Source organism: Chamaea fasciata, unplaced genomic scaffold (assembly GCF_029207755.1).
Source record: "Chamaea fasciata isolate MVZ Bird 193981 ecotype frontalis unplaced genomic scaffold, bChaFas1.0.hap1 SCAF_7, whole genome shotgun sequence".
Lineage (NCBI taxonomy): Eukaryota > Metazoa > Chordata > Aves > Passeriformes > Sylviidae > Chamaea > Chamaea fasciata.
The window spans coordinates 29,524,529-29,543,828 of record NW_027094092.1 but is presented as its reverse complement, the minus strand read 5'-3'; the positions used below and the strand labels follow the sequence as shown (position 1 = coordinate 29,543,828).

The 19,300-nt window shown below is 42.4% G+C and overlaps 1 protein-coding gene and 1 long non-coding RNA gene across 5 annotated transcripts in view; one reads left to right on the top strand and one right to left on the bottom strand.

The window, feature by feature from the left end:
* Positions 1 to 19,300, top strand: part of RAD51B (RAD51 paralog B) — a 407,321-nt gene that overhangs the window by 332,952 nt on the left and 55,069 nt on the right. The gene's annotated exons all lie outside the window — the stretch shown is intronic.
* LOC136292480 (uncharacterized) overlaps positions 1 to 19,300 on the bottom strand; it is a 29,815-nt gene that overhangs the window by 2,054 nt on the left and 8,461 nt on the right. The window contains exon 2 of the long non-coding RNA XR_010721906.1: positions 4,882 to 5,017. This is a non-coding gene — a long non-coding RNA (uncharacterized lncRNA). The remainder of the gene's footprint in view (positions 1 to 4,881; positions 5,018 to 19,300) is intronic.

The window sequence follows — 19,300 nt, the reverse complement described above, 5'->3', positions numbered from 1 at the left end:
ATGTGTCAGCTTTCTCTTTGACCAAAACACCCAGCTACTCTTAAAAAGACTTGTGTGCCTTTTCGTCATCTTTCAGACACAGATGCCAAAAATACAAACACTACAATCCCAACTCGTGGTTTCAGGTTTAAGATGTCTCTCACTGTTCATACTGGGGTTTTAATCAATATGCCTTTTACTTAAAAGTTAACCCCTTGCTATGGAGCTGCCTGTATTTATCTCTTACTGCTGGTACTTAGCAAACAGTAATTAATAATAAGTAAAGGAAGGAAATTTAGAAACTGCTGCTGGAGTTCAAAATGGCTCCAACAAGCATCATCCCTCCCTGGTTTAGTGGTTTAGCTGTTGGTTATTAGAAACGAACACATTTCAGACAGTCTTGAGTAGAATAAAAGCACTGAGCTGGTTTATTTGCACTGTTGATAAGCATTTGTAATCCTGCAAAATACAGGGTGTAATGTGTGTAGGGCACCTGATGCAGTCTGGCTAGTCCTAACCCTTTACCTTTGTACAGCAAAACTTCAAAGCTCAAGACTGGCTAGATTAAGTTTCTTTAAAAGATGATGTAAGCAATATGTGCAAGACCACATGGAGATTACTTTAACTCAGAAGACAGAGAAATTTTCTGCATTGGAAAATTTGGCAGACTACTACTTAATTTCAGATGTACTGTAGTAGCAGAAATGAACTATTTCCTTCTTTGGGAACACACAACTAGAAGGAGACAGAGTAGTTTAGCCAGTGTGCCGCAGCTGAATGTGGGATTTTCACGCAGGCCTATGTTTAGTTATTACAGCAAAGGATTGTTGTAAATCCTCTTGATGCACTTAGCAACTGAGTTCCAACTGGAAGAAAAGCACATCCTTTACAGTGTTATACTCTCATTGTTCACCACCTCAAACTCCTTCTGTGATTGTGCTGCTCTGACAAGGCACGATGCTATTGCAAGTGGTTCTCTTGGCATTTTACCCTTTCAGCAATCTAATGGTGCTTATATAAAGTTATTGAGTAGAGGACTTCCTTTAATTTGCAGTATATATTTACTGCTCAAGTAACAGCCAAGCAGTTACATGTTACCAGGTGCCTCTGCACTGGTTTTGCTGGACTGTGAGGGATAAAAAAAGACTCAGTCCTGTCTTGGTACCTTGTCTGGGACTGCCCAGCAAGAGAGTCAGTGGCACTGGTGGATGTGATGTGGCTTTGGATCACGGAGACAAGCAGGACTGGTTGTCCAGCCACTGGAGTCTCACACTAATGAAAGCAGAGTGCAGTATTGTCAGTGCACGCACTGGATGCGTCTCAGCTGGCCTCTGTGGCCTGGGCTCACAAAAGCCCTCAATGAAGTACCCTGCATTTTTCCTCCTGAAAGCAGAGTGCTGAATCTCATGTGGTGAGAACTGAAAAATATATAGTAGAACATGAGTTAAACTGCCCCATCGTTTTCTGACTTTCAGTAGAAAACCATACAATAAGGATTGTGAGGTCAACCAGCTTGGCATCTTTTTTCAGTAATTGCATTTGTGTGAGAATTGCATACCGCAAGCATTATGGTAAACAAGGAATTTTTTTTAAAGCATTAAAATATTTATTTAATGCTTTATTTAAAGCATTTATTTAAAGCATTGCTAATGGGAGCAGGTATTTCCCTGGATTTGAACAGAGAGTGCCATTGCAATTGTTAACATTTTGTTGACTAATGTAAAGGAGACACAAGCTCTGTGCCCTAATGTTCAGAGAGCTTGACATTGCACAACCACCTTTGTTATACATCCTTATTACTGCCTGGTTTTGCTGTTACCGTTAAGGCCTTGTGCTCTGCTTTTGAAGAGTCACTGCAAACTGAAGAGACAAGATCTAAACTCAAGAATCCCTGTGCTTGCTCCTTTAGACCATGCTGTTTTCCTTAGGAGTATTTAATTCACTTCAGGATCCAGGAGACCTATGAGCCAAGCTTTGAGCCATTATCCACTAACAAAAATCTGCGATAATAGCAAATGGAGCATGTAAGCTGCCTTGCCAAGGAACTTGATGCTCTCTTTTCTCAGAGGTCTCTGTGCTGAAGGTCTCCCCAGAGCTCTCCCTGTTAAATATGAAATCTCTTAGCTCCCCAGAGCCTATGGCTGACCCCCGGCTAATGGCATTTTGCCAGTTCTGTTTTGTATGTTATATTGTTGGCTGACACTGCATTTTTACAGTTTTGTTTCTCATCGTCTTAGAAGTGGCCATTTTCATTTCAATAAATATATCTCTTTGCCCGGTACACAGTATTCTCCTGGCAGCTTGGTGTTCACAGACTATAGGGAGCTGTAAACAACACTGTTTATACTTTCTGCTGATACCAGAACATTAGCATATAAATAGGGGAGAGATTTAAACAGGCTAAAACAACTCCAGCCTGGCCTATTGGGAAGGGCGGACAATTTGCTTTTCACTCTCCTTGCCAAGGATGTCAACTTTTCTGTGGGACTATTGCAAGAATGAAGGGCTTAAAGAAATGGGAAGCTTTTATCTGACAAAAGAAAGGTCGATGAGCCTTAGAAATGCAGAAATACACTGAATAACAGTCTGCCTGTTGGGATTTCCTAGTAAGCCCCGTTGGTGTTAGTGTGGGCATGTGGAGGGAGGGGAATTACTTAAAAATCACCACAGAGCTGTTGGATAAGAGCTTCCTTTAAATGGAACTTGCAGCAAAGTGTTTAAAATATGATAATTACAACTGCAATGAGCATATTGCTTTAGAATAAGTTGTTTCACTTACCCTAAAGAAACATACCATGTGGTCTTTTCATTTTTTAGCTGCAGAATATTTTAGAAACATGTTACAGCCAAAAACTGAATCAAATAACTTCACATATCTTACATATCTATTGAATTACTAAAATTCCAATCACCTTTGGCATCATCGAGAGATAAGCATGAATGCTGCAGTTACCATCAAATTGCTTGAGTCATTTTTTTGTGAAGTTGAAGTTTGATTTTATTTTTTTGTCATAGAATATGTAAAGCAGGGTTAAGAGGAACATAGATACAAGGGAGAAAAGATGTTCTTGGTTAACAGTCCATTGGAAACCAGAGACCAAGACAAGGGAAAAAAAACCAGCCAGAAATTATATTTCCAGGTAAGAAAGAGGTACCGTGGGATTGTAAAGAAAGCTGTCACATGAAGAGTAGGCGTGAAACTGTGAAACAGAACTTAACTGTTGGAATTTGTTGCATGCTTTGCAGATGTGCCCCAGTGGCCTGTAGACCTTTGGACAGACTTTCATTTCAGGGCTGGACAGTTTTGTGTGGAGCAGCCTCTTGCCCCACTTTCCTTCTCTCTGATGGAAGGGGGAATGTTTGTGATGTTAATTTTCCTCTTCAGAAGCAATGAAATTTTGTGTCAAAACAAGCAATTCCTATAGTTGTTTTGTACCATCACCTTTCTGCTGCCTCTAGAAAAAAGAGTGGTTTCAAAGTTACATTTCCAATAGTTGTAGCAACACTGTGATTTGCACAGTATTTACTACAGGGAAGTTGCTGTTGGAATGTCCTACATAGCCATCATAAATATGGCAGTGAATGGGGCACATGAAAAAGAGGGGGAGATGGAAACTGAACTGGCTTTTACTCTAGGCCTCTTCTATGGCTCTTCATCTGCTGCATCTGCATTTGGTCTTCCCAGTGGTTTGACTCAAGTTCCAGGAATAACTGGCAGTGGTGCTAAAACAGGTCAAAAGACACTTTTCAAATCAAACTGCAGTGCACACACAAACTCCTGCCTATGCAGTCAGGAGCAAATGCAAGCAGGGGACAAACCTGTTCCTTGCTTGGGGCGCATGTTGCCAGTGACAAATCATTGCCTTTGTGGCTAGGCATGACAACTGCACACTGCTGGGGTGGCTCCATGAGAAAAGGAGAAGTTTCTGTGCTAGGGGACAGTGGGTGTCCCAGAAGGGGAGAGGCATGAGGATTGAAGACTGCAGAAGACTCTTGTATTTCAGAAAAGGCCTTGATCACAAAGTTACCATATTCTCCCACAGGATTAGTTGCCCTTAGATTAAACTCATTAACAGTAATTATAAAGTCTGACACGTTTCTCTGTCATTATCTCCCTTGTATCATGTCGTAGGATTTCTTCCCCCTGCTTCTGTCTTTTTATCTGTCTGTTGGATTAGAGACCAGGGTTTTTCACTGTGTTATCTCTCAAGCTTTTTTCCTCCAATGTAAACTGGCCAGTTTTAGCACAGAATACATTGCAGTGATCAGAGTTTAGTATCTCACTTTTGTCGGGCAAATGTGAGATGAAAGGGACAGCTAGTTGTTGTTCAGATAGTAGCCTTAATACTACTGGGGGTAAAACTGTGCTTTGTCTTGGGGTTGGAATTCCAGTCCCATGGTTTTTATCAATCTTTAATGAGTATGGACCTGGAAAAATATTCTCCATCTTATGGAATGTCTGTGTCTCTGTTGGGAAGTAGCTGGCTAGAGCTCAACTGTCCTGGTGACTTGAGGGAAAGATTCATTAGGAGTCTTGTGTTCAAGGCAGAGTGGTCAACCAAAGACTTAACAGAGGAGAGGAGCTAGAAAGTGTATATATACTAATTTAATTGGTTTAAAGGATGTTGTGCCCAAATGGCAGAGGAAGGATTCTGTTCAAACCTGGCAAATGTGAAAACTATGCTGAGATGCTCTTAGCTACTGTGGATCTCCATCACGGAAACCAGAGTGAAACAGGAATTGTGGCATTGGGACTAAGTGGGCTCCTTGATCATGCAGTCTCCATGCTGGATTTAAAGTATCACAGTCGACATGCTTTTTTCTTGTGCCCAAAGATCAAGAAGCAGAGGGAAACCAGAGCAATGCCGTAATCATTAAAAGCCCAAGATGGAGAGATGATACCTGGAGCTGAGCTATATTAAATGTCCTCTCCTGCTCCGTAAACTCAGTTGATGTTGTATGTGATAAGATAACCAGAAGTTTCTCCTTTCTCATTTTGATTGTCACTTGTAACCAAGGCAGGTCCCATTTGTTCTCCCTAAAGAAAAAAAAAAAAAATCGGCCCTGTTGTATATACTCCTCTCACCAGAGGGCAATGAAGTCAAATATGTTAGTATAGGCCTGTCTGGCATTACATAAGCAATGCCCCCTGTGTGCTGAAACCCAAGAACACCACCTGACTAGGCAACAGTATTTGAATAGAAAGGTGGCACTGGGTCAGGGTGACTCCAGCACAACAGGTGGCACACAGATAAGCAGGCTGCCCCAATTGTCTGCAGAACAGCATGGGATACCAGTGGTAGGACTTGGCAACAGTCACTGCAGGAGTAACTGGCATTCACACCTACCTTGTGGCAGATAAACTTATCTGCATCTCAGTAAATCTACTTCCAAAGTGGCTTTAATAGTCTGCATTAATAAGCCAGATGCATTGCAAAAACAATGGGGTTTGGTGGCAAGACACTTCCATTCCAAGCAATTGAATTCAACCTGAAGCACAGTTCAAGTGCAGAAAAGCAGTGAAGGACAGAAGGCCTGCAGGAAGCCAAATGGGAAGAGAGTACAGCATGAGCTGCTGCCTGTCCTTGGAGGATTTTAAAGAGGGTTGGTGTGAACTGATCAAATAAAAAGTGGATGGGAGAGGTTAATGAATGCAAAGAACTGCATTTGTAATGTCTTCATTTTTCCATTACCTTTCCTTATTCTCTCTAGAGCACTGCTATTCCATCTCACAGCAATGAGCAGCTCAGCCAAGGACTGTCATTTTGTATTCTAGTCTGACCCAGTATTTTGCAGGGTGCCAAACAACCACAGTGTGGATGCTTCAACCCTCCCCCCAGCCCCAAAACACAGAAGAGCATCTATGCAAAGCCTTACAAAGCCTTTCAAATGTCCTGCAAGTGGGACAAAGATAGGAGGAAATGAGATCTCTTCTCAGATTTCAAGAGTCCATTTAAATTTTATACTATGTGGGTGAACTGGGGTTCTCACCAACAGGCTTTGGGAAATGAAATTTTTGCTTTTGTACCAGCTTGACTTCAATTCAGGAGCCCCAGTCACAGCTACTATTTAACATTTAACTTGGAGACAGTTGGAGAAGAATGCATTTGGGGAGTGTTTTGAGGGACAGTGACTTTCTGTGAAGCCTTGTGGCCAAGTTGCAGCTGAATCTGAGCCTGTTCAAACAGCTGATCCTATTTCTAATGCTAGTGGACTAAAGGCAGGACAGACTTTGGAGGACCAGTTCCCACTCTCTCCTGGAGCAACTAAATGGTGTGTTGCCTTACAGCTCTTGCTCATACTTGTGCTGTGGTGAAGGATTTTAGCCTCTGGAGCTATTGATCCATCAACGTGTGTGAACACAAAAGGTATATTTGCTACAAAAGCACTGACCTGGGAAGATGGCGGTTTGGCCAGGCCAAGCTGGGGTGCACCCGCTGTGCCTTCCCTACTTGCCACTTGATAAATACCCCGCTCCTTCCCCCACCCTCCTGCCCATTTTCCACAGCAGAGAGCAGACACAAGGGGACCCTTTCATCTTGGCACATCCCCTTGCTGATTAATGTGATGCAATGTTCCCACAACACCACCACTATGCCGGCCATGTAATTAGGCAGGAGATAATGAATGCTTCAGAGACTATTCAGGCAGCAGTTCCCGCCTCCCCGCTGAACAAGCTCCTTTCTCAGCAGTGAAGCCAAGTGGAAGGAGCAGTAGCAGAAATGCCATTGGTGCTGGCCTTAATTGTGCAGGAATCGGGGGCTCTCGCTGCAGAAAATAGAGTAAAGGCCAGTGTGGGAGAGATGGGCAAGTGGATCTACTCTGATATCTTGGGAGCAAACTCTTTTTTGAGTCTTTTCATGTGTTTGACCTTATGGCAGGGGAAGCCTTAAATGTGCACATCTCAGGTTTTGTATGTGTGCGCCTTTTTTGTTTCAAATCATTAGGGAAAGACATCATTTAATAAGCATAAGAGTCTGTCTTCTCAGTAACCCAGAGGCAAAGATGCTGGTGCTACTTAGTGGCCTTTGAAATGTGGGAAACACACTGGGGACACAATAGGCTTATTCTCTTTTAGGGGGCTTTACAGTTAAGCTGCCATTGTCTGGCTAACATTAGCAAGAAAGATACTCTCCTTTCTCCCCGACCTCTGTGTGGACTCTGAGAAAACAACCAATTGGTTTAAAATGCACTATCCAAATGCCTTCAGATCACGGGAGAATAAAGCCAGCAAGGAGCTGAAAGTCTGTCTCATCAGCTGGAAACCAATGAATCTACTGTCAAAGGTCTTAGCAGAAATTCAGTCTTCTGCTCAAATTGCTTTCTGCACTGTTTTATTTTGTTTGTGGATGCAAAATCTTTTTAGACCTCATAGCTGACCATACTACCTACTAGATGTAAGTGTGCAACCTGCTGTAAGCAACTGGTAAAACTCATCATAAACTCACTTCAGTAGTTAAAAAAATAAAAGGGTAACTGACATTTTGTGCTCAGGACAAATAGGTAGAAAACAGCTGTTTGTGATAGTGATGAATCAGGAAAGCTCCGTTTCTTTGAGGATTAGGTGAATTTCTGAGCCGAAGGTCACTGGAGGGTGGAGACATCAGAAAGAGGAATTTACAAGTTTTAAAATAGAACAATTCATATGCACACTCACATTTAAGCCTGCTTCACTCCAACAAGCTCTAAAGCCATAATGTGTCCTTTTGTAAATAAGTACGTTCCCAGGCAGACCCACTGATCACCCTACTGAATTAAGTGACAGACTCTTTTGTGCATCCCTTATTGAATGACAGATGGATGCAAGTTATATTACTCTATTGCTTAAACACATTTTCTAATCAATTTATATAAAATGTGCTGCATGTCGCGAATGTGCATTTTGACTCTGCATCAGAAAATTCTTAGGCTTTCCTAGTATCTATAGTGTCACGAGAAGAGATTTCACTGAGAATCTTATCATGTTGCAAAGTAATAGTAGAGTTGTGACCAAAAAAGAAAAATATGGCAGGGAGAACAGCTCTTACAAAAGAAAATCAGTTCCACTGACATCTTCACAGAGTTGCCTGGTGGTATGCATAGTCATGTGCCTCCATGTCATACAAACACACTGCACTCATTTGTGCCTTGCCTTGTGTCCCAAAGCAGATGCACGTAGTCTCACTGTAACCCCTGGATCATGTGTCATTTATTTCTCCTCCCTCTGTCACATGCACAAACTCAGCCTACAGACTCTGTGTGTGAAACAGAGAAGGGAAACAGATGACACGTGATGAGAGCATGACAGTGCTTCTAACACTGATGGTCAGCATTTTTTTGGTGTCAGGGACTCAAAGGTTAAGAGGCAGAAAAATGACTGAGGAGCCCCGTTGTTCCTGCCCAGAACTGGGAAAGAGCTCTGTACTGAAAAGAGGTTCAAATGTTTTCCATTTGTCTGTGCTATTTGCTGGCATGAAATAATGCTCTAACACCAACCTAGACCAGTACTTCTCTCAGTATGATGTCCTCCAGAGGAACGTAAAGACAGTGTCAGCATTTACTCTGATTTCTAACCTGGACCTGTATTGAGGAGTGCCGTTCCTGTGAACCGATCAGGCTGAGGTAAAGGTATTTGATTATCTTACTGACAGCTTGAGGCAACGTCCTATAGCAGTGAGCATGTCCAACAGGTTTCAATAGGATGAAAACAAGCACAAGTCATGCAGGATCTATGAGACCAGCTTACTCCCATAAAGTAGGGTATCTCCTTGTGATATCTTTCTTCCCTCTGCCTAAGTTAGCAAAGCAAATTGCATCAAACTCCAGCAAGCACTGCACATCTGGGAGTGCATTTTCCAGGACAAAAGCCATTCAGTCACCAAGAGTTCAGTGACATGACCTTTCTCAGAGCAACTCACAAAGAGATTGGCACTTCTAGAATTATGTGATTTTGACAACATCTGGAGTTCAGTTCTGTCTGGTAAAACAGATGTTTCTCTTCTGCTGATCACAAATTTCTCCCCATGTTCACCATTCTAGTTCTATTCAGCCAAGAAATGAACATAAATTTGCTTGGAAACTGTTCCAAAGAATCTGCTATGTAAACTTCAGAATATTTTGCTGCTTTACTTGTTCTTGACAAGCTCTGAAACCCATCCAGATCTCTAGTTAGGATGGAATCCCTTTTGCATTTTTCTTATCAGACCAAGTGATATGAGGACCATCCCAGGGAAATGCTGATAGTGTTGTAGGAAGAAAAAAGGTAAAGGGAGAGTCTGTCTGTGTTTCCCTTGCTGTTACTCAAACAAGGAAAGAGTAATGCAGCAAGCTACGCCCCCAAATTGTGCTAAACCTGGACCAAATTCTGGTCTCTTATGGCTGTTGCAAAATACATCAAAAGATAAGTTAGGTAAGAATAATGGTGCTAAGTAGCACCACAATCACAGAGGTTTGCTGGGCTTTTGCTATGGCTTGTGTAGACTCAAAGTTTCTCCAGACAGAATGCAGTGTGTTAAGAAGTCACTAGTGTAACAGTCCATAATTCAATTTTCATTTGCTTTGTATTTTAATCTTTTAATAAGAGTGAAAAGCTAAAAGAAGTTCTCTTCTGGAGCAGCATAGGAGGTTTGCCAACCATTTCTGGAGTGTTTCAGAGTTGAGGAACATCAAAACTGGAAACAAAGAAAACAAGAAATCAAACCAGGAGAAGGAGGCACGACCAAAGTACATCTCCAGCAAACCTCAGCACCCAGGGCAGTATTTCCACACAGGTCTGAGCAGGTGTGGAAACAGATGCCATTTGCACCAGGTAGAAATACCGTGACTGTAAGATGGCAGTTTTTCTGGGAAATAGAAGAGAGAAAAGGGAGCAGCAAGAGGCCTAGCATGGTACTGAGCTCAGTCCTGACTCTGCACCCCAGCTCTGGCATCAGTACAGGCCTCTGGCCCTGTGCTTCCTGTCCTCCCATGCCCAGTACAATAACAGCCACATGTGAAACTACTGACTCACACCCATGGCCCAGAACAGTCTTGGTTTTACCCGTGTTTGGTTCTCCATGTAGCACTGCATGGTCATGTTCTTGTACAAAATCCTCTCTATTAAGTGCTGCAGTTTCTGTCCTAGCTTTGCATGACAACCCATTGCCCAGCTGAAAAACATATTTCTACTGCTACTAAGTACTTCCTACTAGTACTTCTTCCTCCTCCTAACTTCTTCTCAGTAAAAAACTTTCCTACCTTACAAACAAACTGGACCAGGAAGAGGGCTGTTGGAAAAAAACAGTGATTTTAGATAAGCAACTGCATAACCAGATATGGCAAGGACACAAAAGAGGGGCAAAAGCAAGCTTATAGCAAGCTTCTGCAATTGCCAGCCACAACAGGCAGATGTTTTGCCAGAGCTGAGAGCTCTCAAATAAGGGGACACTAAAGAGTTAAAAAGATTTTCATGGAAAGCCAGCTGATGAGAGAAGGGGAAAAGAGGAGGAGCAATCCTCTTGTGCACAGATTTTCCAGAGCCTCCAGAGATCAGTAAGCCCCAGGATGCTTTTCTTTTAGATGTTTTAATTTAGGTGGTTGAAATCTAAATAGATAATGATTTACCCTAAAATTGATGTATGGTGACAGGATACGACTTGTCATAGCAATCAGAACTGCAACAAATGTCTGAAATCCAACCCTCAGATTCAGCCTAAAATTCAGCCAGAGAGTAGAAAATCTTACAGTCATATTCAGAAACAAGCAGTTATTTGCTGTGCAGTATTAAAAATTTGACATCTGACAAGGTACCAAAATAGCTCATATATGCACCTATATGTGTCACACTTGCTCAAATCTTGCATCAGTTCCTGGTGACCAGCCTTTCTCTCGTTTAATTTCATCTCATTACCCAAAGATATGCCCCTTGTGCGTTTATTTTGTTAATGAAATGCTAGCTTTATTGGAATATCAGCTCTGTAGGGGTTGCCAGGACATATAAAAAAGAACAGCCATAAACTATGTTCATTATTATTGCAGTGCAATGCCAGGTCCGGTACTGCTTCCAAAAACTAGGAAAGAGAGAACAGAACTTAACATGTCCCTGACCTGTCCAGAGGGACAAAACAGAGAGCTTTTATTTTATTTGTTTCTACAGTGACTCAGTCTGTAGTAACTGGGTTAAAGTCCACTTAGAAACGAATAGAACAAAAGGCCCCCTGTTAGTGCTGGACATTTTCCCTCTTCAGATATCACCAGAAGGATTAAAAAAAAAAAAAGGAAAAAGAAAAAGAAAAAAAGCCCTCTAACAGAATGCAGGAAACCACAAGCTTATGGGAATGTAGCAGCACTTTGGAAAGGAAAACACTGCCTCAGACTTTCATCTGCAGAGCTTGTGCTTTTTTCGCCATTTTTTCCTTACCTTCTTTTCATCTCCTTACAGCTAGAAGCATTTGCCAGGTCAACAAACAGCCTGAAGAAAAGGCTGGTGGGGAGAGCAGCTAAGTTGCAGGGGGCCATTGCCAGATCCCAGATAGAGAGGAAAAAAATTGGCTTGTGCAGATCACTGTAGTCTGCAAGGGGACTCAAGCATAGAGGGAGAGAGCTTTGATGCAGCTGGAACTTCCAATAGTTACTTGCCAGGCTGAGGGTCTTAGCAGGGTCAGAACCCTGGATCCTACCGGGGGGGTAAGGGGCTTTTAAATAATTTTTATTTGGTATGTCTAGTCATTATTTTCTCTTTTTTTAGCTTAATGACATCTAAGTAACAAATTACATAATTTGTTCTCTACGATTATAAAAAATAGCTGAAATGCTTTCTGTATTACATTCTAAGTATTGTTATGACATGCCTATATTTTTGTTATAAAGAAAACATTTTCCAGCAAACATTTGCTGAATTTCATTAATTTTCACTTCAACTTTTTCCTAAGGAATGTGAACTGGCAGTAACAGAGAAAGCATGTTGAAATTTTATTTTGCATATAAGAATGATCACTTTATTGAATCTTCCAAAACTTCACAATCCCCACAACTCCCAAATCTGAGGAAAATTGCAGCTGTCTAAAATGAAATGGGAAATTGAAATTAAATATTATTTCTTGCCTATAGCTTTAGCTATTATTATGATCCTGTTTAGTACCAAAGACTATGTTAATTTTTGTTTGGTGAGTTTTATGTTGACCTGGATCAGGGAAACAGCTTGGTAAAAGGTGTAGTGTTGGGTGTAAGGGAAGAATGGGAATGCATAGCCAGAGCTGTACCACATAAGCCAACTGTTATTTTAATTTCAACTGCTGCAGAACCATAATCTCCAGTGGTAAGCTTTTGAGTGACTTGACCAAGACCACATTGCACATAAGTAGTTACTTTATTTAGTTAGCTGACTGATTCCATGCTGAGTTAGAGAAGTTTGTCTTTTGTGTTCACAGTTAATAGGTAAACAGAGTCGACCTTGCCATGCCTATTTCACTGAGAACTGATGACACCAAGCAGAAAATTCAGTCTTTAAAACAATTTCCGTTGTTAATACTACATGAATGAGTTCCTTGTAGTAGTTGGTAGTGTGTTATATACAGGGTCTCCTCTCCAGGTCATTTGGGCTGGTTTCCATATAAGAAAAAAGAATCAAAAATCAAATGACTGGTTTTCATTCACTGTGAAATGAGTTATTCCAGATCCTAGTGGGCAAATTATCTTCAGAAAAGCATCTAAATTTTGCTTCTTAATCAGCATTTTCGTTAAAATAATAAAGTTAAATACTCTGTTTTCTAATACAAACTCTCCTTAGCCCTCTGTAGGCTGAAGGATTTGAGCTGTCCCAGCCTTTCTTATATGCCAGCCCCTAACCATTTTAGGGTCCCCCCACCGGACTTCACTTCAGCTTGCAAATGTCTTTCTTGCAGTGAGCTGGACACAATATCCCAGTCTTTGTTGACTAACACATGGTTAAAGGGTATTTGCCCTTAGTGTGATCACAGCTGGTCACAGTTGAAAGCATATTTTAAAACCCTGTCTAGAGGTAGAAAATTAAGCCTGACTAGCCAGAGTATTTTAAAACACAGTTGGGACTACTTACACTGAAAAATTCCAACATCTTACAACATGTGCTAACTAACACACTATTAGCACTTAGATAAGAAGCGTGACTATTCCTACCTGGATAGTTTTAAGTCCAAATCTGAGGAGTTATTATTATTTAAAGATAACAGTTTAATTTAGCATTATCCCAGGAAACAGACGTCATAACACAAAACCATATTCTAGTGTATACATGCTGACTTGGAGCGAGTTTGGTAGCTAGTTGTTTATTACATGATGCACTTTGATTTCATCTTTATGCATCAACCATCCAGCTGGAAATGGAAACATGCTGCTGGTTCATAAGGGAGAAGGCTCACACAGCTCTGGTTACTGGAGCACATCATTCTCTTCTGTGTCACTGTAAAGGCATTGCGTTGCCACATGCAGAAAGGCATTCATTGCTTTTTAAGATCCAAATCATCCTTGATAACCAGCACTACCAATACCAGTGTTCATAGGGAACAGGGAATGGAGAAATTCCCTGAAATTTGTTTAAGGTTCAAAGCTTTTAACTCCACCTTCCTGAGCCGAAAGAGAAGCACTTTTTCTCTGCTCCATCTGGTACAGCTCTCTGGAAAACTTCAGCTTGGCCCACGCCCTCCTCAGCCCCTGAACTTTGTAATTTTTCAGCTGCCAGAATTGCTAACTGCCCAGTTTTATGTAACTCCAAGTATCTGCAGTGGAGTTGGAGAATACACACATGGAGGAGGTTTTGTGTCTTTTAAGCTATGCCCAGAAGTTTGCCCTTTTTTTTTTCTTTTTTTTTCTTTTTTTTTTTCTATTTTTTTTTTTGTGGGAGGGGAAATAAGAGGAATGCAGTAGGGGTATACACAGGACTTTTTAAAATAAAACGGAAATTCTGTCTGCTGTGAGCTTTGCTTTTGAAATCCCCCCTTTTTTTGGAAGGAGCCTGAAACACGTTTTGGGAGGAGGGGCTTGCTGTTATATTTGATAAATGTAAATACATCCATAATAATTTTTAGAGGTTTTCAGTTCTTTGTGTTTGTTGTCTGTTGCTCAGAAAGCCAAATCCAGCTTGTTAAAGCTATTGTCAAAGTCTGTAAAGCCAAAAGGGACCAGCAATTTTCCCCAGCCCCAACTAGCAGCTTCCCAGATCAATATGCTGTGCCTGAGTTTCTGCAGCCAAGCAAAGCAAACAGTCATGCAGCTTTTGTGGCACTTGAAGCTTTTTATTCCAGTACCACAGAAAAAATGGCAAACACTCAGAGAAGTCAGGCGGGGCAGGGAGGCTGCATTTCCAGGATCTGTAACCCCCTTTTCCCTCATTCCCTTTCAAATTGTTTGCAAACCCCAAGTCAATTTTTGTGTTGGCCATTTCAAACTAAATGCATTGTGGTGGGCTGTGTGTGTGTGTGTGTGTATGTGAAAGGCAGCAAACTGCAAGAATGAGGCTTCAGCACTATAATAACAAAACAGCAAACAGCCTATGAAGCCAGGGACAACTCTGCAATAAACCAGTGTATCCAGAGCTTTAATCACAAGTGACCTAGCAATAACAAATCAGTGCGTGCCTGTGGGTGTGGGAGAGAGATGAGCAGAAGTGAAAGAGATACATTCCCAGAAGGGCAGAGAAAGAGAACAGAAATATTGAGGTGTGGAGGAGGTGAACAGGAGGAGCATGTACTTTGATTGTGTTGTATGTGCATGTACCTTCTAAACAGTTGAAGTTAAAACTTTCTTCCTGTTTCCTACAACATGTGGAATTTCATGCATTTGCCAGATGTTGAAACAGGAGCAAAATTTAGCATCAGTTCCTCTTGAAACACAACTAAAGCTGCATGAAAACAGCAAATGGTTAATAAACACAACATTCAAGTCAGAGTTGTTATGTGCAGACTAGCTGTGGTAGTAGTGAGGAGCCAGAGGTAGGATGTCATAGGGGGATGCAACTAAATCAAAAACAAAATGAAAGTTTACAGAAATAAATTGTCAATAAGGTTAGTTTTAAAGGGATGTTGTTAAAGAGAAATATCAAACTGCACATAGCAGAGATGTATTAATGAATTGCAGTCTTTCCAGTGACAGAATCAAGTAAAATTGTGGATGTGGAGGTATGATTCTCTTGCCATATAACTGAAAGGTCGTCTCGCAGCTTGCCAGACTACCATCCTGGATGTAAATAAAATGGAGCTTTGGGTAGGACTGCTGTGTGTGTCTCCCAGGGACAAGGAGTGGCTGAAATAGTAAGAGAAGAGTGGACATGCGTACAAATGGAGTGATTCATGACTGTGTGTATCCTCTGTCCAGGGAGAGACAAAGATGTTAATGCAAACAGAACTGCTGCTTCACAATCCTTAGTGAGATTTTTTATCCTGTGACTGCTTTGGGGCCATGTTGGTGCGCAGCCTGCATGCTGGAGGCTGAATTGGTTGCCAAGTGCACTTAGTATTTAAAGACATTAATAATTTAGAGCTGTCTGCCACAACTTCATTTGATGTGACTGGGGCTTCTGACTTCCCCAGGCTCTAATTCCCAAAAAGCAAGGGCCTGGAGAGCACAAGGACAAGGCACAGAGACTGCTCTGCTCAGCTGTGGAACATCCTACTTGTCTGGGTATGACTATGGGCTCCAAGGGAGAGCCTTCCAAAGGGACTGAGATTAGTGTTTGGCAAGGACAAGAGTTACTTCACTGAAGTCCACTTTTTTATCAAATGCCTTCACCATGTTACTGTTGTGGAGCCAGAGTGGTTAGGGGTCAGAACAAACATTGTTCTGCTTCCTTCCCATATCTTCTCATGGCTTTTAAGGAGGTTGATGAGTTGTTGGGTTTCTGCCATGTAAACAGAGCCTGCATGTAAACAGAGTACTGTCTGGTGTGTCCTTAGCCTGTGCCAGGCTCAGAGGGCAATGGAACCAACTCAGAAGGCTCTAACGGAGGTAACAAGAATACTGGAGTTTACAGCAAAGGTCAGGGACAAGAGAGCAGCCCATCTTTGGGGAAGGCCATAAATTGTTGCAAGTTCAAATTGGGGAAAGGAGCAAATGGCCGTATTTGTTTTCTCCTTTTCTTCCAGGGCTGACCTGGGAGGCTGAGTGACTGAAGTCACTGTGTACTGAACCTTACACATTCCAGACAGCATACTGATCAGAGCTGTCCAGGGACATTGGTTGTGTGTAACTGGGAAGTGGTGCCCTGTGTGTGTTGTCACATTAAAGGCTTTTTTCTCCTGAATCAAATTTGGGCAGTGTACTGGTGTAGGACTCCTTCCCTCTCCACCCTGCCCAGGCCAGCTGGCTCATGGGTCTAGAGTTTGGCAGATATGTTTTGGGCTGGGTGCATATCAACAGTGTCCACCCTCTCTTGAAATTCTTAGTTTTACTCGAACTGCTGTTGAAAGAGCAGAGTTATTTGTGCAGAGGATAAGGAGAACTGAAAAGAAAGGGGAGGTCAGTAAGTGCAGCTTTGAGCACACATGCAAAGCTCCTCCATGGAGAGAGGCAGGAATGACAGAAATGACAAGAGCAGTGGGTTTGTCGTATGATGCTGATAAGAGGCAGAGGGCCAGAGCCTCTCCCTGAAATTGCACAGGAGAGATGAGCCCAGGCTCCCTCTTACTCCCTAGTGTGGGATGGCTGTCTGAGAGGTCACTCCTGGCGGAGCACAACATTACCCTGTACTTTCACAGCCAAAGTTGCTCAATGTCCCCTGTGACCTGGGAGAGGTGCATGCACAGTGGAGGGCAGTCTGTGCACCCAAAGGCTCCCAGCTTCCACTACTGCTAAGTGAAGGAAGCCAAAACTGGCTTTGCTTTATGGTGCCAGGATGCAGCTCAGAGGATGTGCATATATTTTTCTAAGCTACGCAAATTGACACAGCAAACAGTCCCAGCATGGGAGGAAAAAGTAAAACATAGTGACCTCATTTCAACAAAAAAACCTCATCCATCATGCAGAAAAGTGAGTAAAAAGCGATAGTAAACATTTAGTTAGTAAAAATGGCGATTAAATATGTGCCAGCACATAGCTTCAAATCCTAAGTTGCCCATGCCCAAAAAAAAAGCAATGCCTGTGCCCATTTGGAGGAAAAGATAGTGTTTCATGGTTTTTTGTGCAGCCTCTGAGTCCTCTACAGCCAACTTGCTTCTTTGGACTTCTTATCAGAGGCAGAGTTAATTTCAGGAAGAAGGAGAATTTCTCTCTGTTTGGATGGTAAAAATTATAACAAAAAATTACAGTGTGCTTGGCACCATTTGGAATGAACTTGTTAAATCCCAGCTTTGCATCCTGAAAATTAGGACTCTGATAACCAGGACATGTAGTATCTCAAGTAGAAGGGTGATATTCCAATTCTGCAGGTAACACATTTTTGTGAAATTTAGCAGTTGCCCTCAGAAAAGTGTTTTGTCAATTTCCTTTTAATTCCCATATCCTTTTTTAAAATTTTGTTTCTGTTTCTATTTCTGCTAAAGATAAAGCAGTAGATAAAGAGTTTTAACTTTTGAGAGTGTCAGATGCATTCAGATTTCTAATGGGATTAATACAGCAAAATATTGGGTTAAATCAAAACACACAGTAACCAAAACATTCCTGTTTTCTAAGAAAGTTTGGTTCCAGAGTCAAACATGTTTAAATTAAATTCTTGTTTCTGCTACTAGCCAGAAACCATGGTGAGATAAATGAAATCATATGGGGGGGAAAAAGGAGGCAGAAAAATTCTCAGTGTAACAATGGCTTTTTTGGCTGCCTGGTCAGGGAAGGAAAGAGAGGAATATTTCTGTCCACTCTGCTTTGCAACTGGCTAGGTACACTAACTTATTTTGTTTTCTTCTGAATGAGTTGACTTTTGCTGGAAACAGACTACTGGCATGATCTGGTACAAGAAGCCTGTGTTATTGTCTGCCTGGCCTCTCTTACTGGGTGGATCTGACAAGGCTTTCAGCAAAAATGCTGCCTGCCTCCACTGTCTTGTGCTGAGATACTAGCAATGATGGGCTTGTGTATGAGCTGCTAGGAAGGCCTCGAGTCTCACTGTGACCAAAGTCTCACAAGATTGTGAAAAGCAGATTGTATGACAGGGTGATGACAAGGCCAAAGAATGAGCCTGATGAAAGGAATAGGTGGTAGGGGAGAGGGAGAATGGATCTACTATGTGCTTATCCTGCACAGCCTCATGTAACCACGAAATTCCATGAGGGAAAATTAAATTCCAGTTACTTGTGTTTCAGTGAAAAGGAAAAAGAAAATTTGGTGACAGAGAGGAGAAAGTTCCACTTGTTGAACTGGAGTTGAAAGCAGTATACAGATGATTCCTGTCTAAGGCCTTGGCTTGTGTATGGGGTGGTACAAAGCACTCGGACCCCACTAGTTCCCCCAGCACATTCTCAGGCATCAAAAGAAAGGTCAAAGAGTGCCAGAAGTGCACCTTCAGCCTGAGTGGACAAGCATGGTGGTCTTTATCCCTGTTACAGGAACAGCAAGACTTGAGACCCAGAGTCACACAGTGAGTCTGGTTGTCTCTTGTGACTGTTGTACAGGGCTGTGACTCCATCAGCAGCAAAACATTCACTCTGACTTGTGACTGTGTGTGAAAGAGGTGTTAAGCCAAGGAAATCCATAGCAGAGCACACAGCTGAGGACTTCCGATGGCCTGGTGCAAATTTGTGTTGTGGCATAGCATTGTTTCTTTCGTCTGTATTGGAAAAGATGCACCCACACTTTGCAGTGAGCAAAACCTTGACAGCGTTCTCACCTCTCTTGCACTGCGTCAGCTGGCACCTCCTCTCTGTCTCTCTGGGCACACATTCTCATTGCACGAGAAACTACGAGCGCATTGCGGCTGTACTGTTGCAAACAGAGCAACACACAGTCACAGCAGTGGGGACAAAGTGCCGAGCCCTTTCCTCCCCCTGCTACTGCACCCACTCCCAGGACAGACGCCATCAGCTGTCGGTTCCTGCAGGTTACCATGAGCCTTGTCCCTGGGTCTCCCAAAGTGCATCTTAAGTTTCTGGCAGCCGGGCTTAGAGGACCCAGAAACAGACCTTCTGCCTGCTTCGGCAGCTCCGCATCGTGCCTGCCTAGTGCTGACCTTCCCTGCCCTCCGGCCTCTGCCCTTGCCTCTCGACCTGTGGGATTATTCCTGCTGTGCCTTCTCCAGGAGAAGGCCCCTCAGCTGCTGCTGTGGTGTCGAGGGTGACTATGAGAGAGGAAAGAAGAAAATCCCCCTCTGATGACTTGCTTTTGTGCTGGGCAGAAATCAACGCCCTGGGCACGCTGCTGAAGTGCCGTTGGGAAAGCACCGTTATCCCTCTGTGCACTCACC